Genomic DNA, 2,096 nt, shown 5'->3' on the forward strand with positions numbered 1-2,096 from the left:
TCCATTCTTTTTAATGGCTGAGTAATATTCCATTGTATATATGTACCACATCTTCTTTATCCATTCCTCTATTGATGTTTTTAAGTTGTTTCCATGTTTCCACTTAAGTTAAGGCTATTATAAATACTGCTACAATGAAGAGTGAGGTGCATGTATCCTTTCAGACCATGATTTGCTCTGGATACATATATACCCAGGAGTGGCATTGTAGGGTCATATGGTAGCTCTATTTCTAGATTTTAAGGAACCTTCACACTGTTCTCAATAGTGGCTGTACCAATTTACATTCCCACCAACAATATAGTAGGTTTCCCTTCTCTCCACACCCTCTCCAACATTTTATTTGTGTGTGTGTGTTTTGATGATAGCCATTTTGAGGTGATATCCAACTGTAGTTTTCATTTGCATTTTTCTAATAGAAAGATGAGGGATTAGATGAGATGGTTGGATGGCATCACCAGTGCAATGGACATGAGCTTGGACAAACTCAGGGAGATGATGGGGAACAGAGAGGCATGGTGTCCTGCAGTTCATGGGTCACGAAGAGTCAGACACAACTTGGTGACTGAATAACAACAATAATTAGCCATGTTGAGCATCTTTCCATGTGCTTCTCTCAGTCATATGTTTGTCTTCTTTGGACAAATAGCTATTTAGATCTTCTGCCTTTTTATTGGACTGTTTGTTTTGATGATATTAAGACTCATGAGTTGTTTCCATAATGTGGAGACTGAATCCCTTACCAGTCACATCATTTGAAAATATTTTCTCCTGGTCTGTAAGTTGTCTTTTCCTTTAGTTTATGGTTTCCTTTACTATGCAAAAGCATTTGAGATTAATTCAGTTCAGTTCAGTTCAGTTCAGTCGCTCAGTCGTGTCCGACTCTGTGACCCCATGAATCGCAGCACGCCAGGCCTCCCTGTCTATCACCAACTCCCAGAGTTCACTCAGATTCGCGTCCATCAGTCAGTGATGCCATCCAGCCATCTCATCTTCTGTCGTCCCCTTCTTCTCCTGCCCCCAATCCCTCCCAGCATCAAAGTCTTTTTCAATGAGTCAAGTCTTTGCATGAGGTGGCCAAAGTACTGGAGCTTCAACTTTAGCATCATTCCTTCCAATGAAATCCCAGGGTTGATCTCCTTCAGAATGGACTGGTTGGATCTCCTTGCAATCCAAGGGACCCTCAAGAGTCTTTTCCAACACCACAGTTCAAAAACATCAATTCTTCAGTGCTCAGCCTTCTTTACAGTCCAACTCTCACATCCATACATGACCATAGGAAAAACCATAGCCTTGACTAGACGGACCTTAGTCGGCAAAGTAATGTCTCTGCTTTTGAATATGCTATCTAGGTTGATCATAGCTTTCCTTCCAAGGAGTAAGCATCTTTTAATTTCATGGCTGCAATCACCATCTGCATTGATTTTGGAGCCCCAAAAAATAAAGTCTGACACTGTTTCCACTGTTTCCACATCTATTTCCCATGAAGTGATGGGACCGGATGCCATGATCTTCATTTTCTGAATGTTGAGCTTTAGGCCAACTATTTCACTTTCCTCTTTCACTTTCATCAAGAGGCTTTTTAGTTCCTCTTCACTTTCTGCCATAAGGATGGTGTCATCTGCATATCTGAGGTTATTGATATTTCTCCCAGCAATCTCGATTCCAGGTTGTGTTTCTTCCAGTCCAGCATTTCTCATGATGTACTCTGCATGTAAGTTAAATAAGCAGGGTGACAATATACAGCCTTGATGGACTCCTTTTCCTATTTGGAACCAGTCTGTTGTTCCATGTCCAGTTCTAACTGTTGCTTCCTGACCTGCATACAGGTTTCTCAAGAGACAGGTCAGGTGGTCTGGTATTCCCATTCCTCTCAGAATTTTCCACAGTTTATTGTGATCCACACAGTCCAAGGCTTTGGCATAGTTAATAAAGCAGAAATAGATGTTTTTCTGGAACTCTCTTGCTTTTTCCATGATCCAGTGGATGTTGGCAATTTGATCTCTGGTTCCTCTGCCTTTTCTAAAACCAGCTTGAACATCAGGAAGTTCACGGTTCATGTATTGCTGAAGCCTGGCTTGGAGAATTTTGAGCAT

General features: G+C 41.3%; 1 long non-coding RNA gene across 1 annotated transcript in view; it reads right to left on the reverse strand.

The window, feature by feature from the left end:
- Positions 1 to 1,769: 1,769 nt before the first annotated feature.
- The window catches only part of LOC120881416, a 14,077-nt gene continuing 13,750 nt past the window's right edge, over positions 1,770 to 2,096 (reverse strand). The window contains exon 3 of the long non-coding RNA XR_005725299.1: positions 1,770 to 1,780. This is a non-coding gene — a long non-coding RNA (uncharacterized LOC120881416). The remainder of the gene's footprint in view (positions 1,781 to 2,096) is intronic.

This window comes from Oryx dammah, unplaced genomic scaffold (genome assembly GCF_014754425.2).
Source record: "Oryx dammah isolate SB20612 unplaced genomic scaffold, SCBI_Odam_1.1 HiC_scaffold_23, whole genome shotgun sequence".
Lineage (NCBI taxonomy): Eukaryota > Metazoa > Chordata > Mammalia > Artiodactyla > Bovidae > Oryx > Oryx dammah.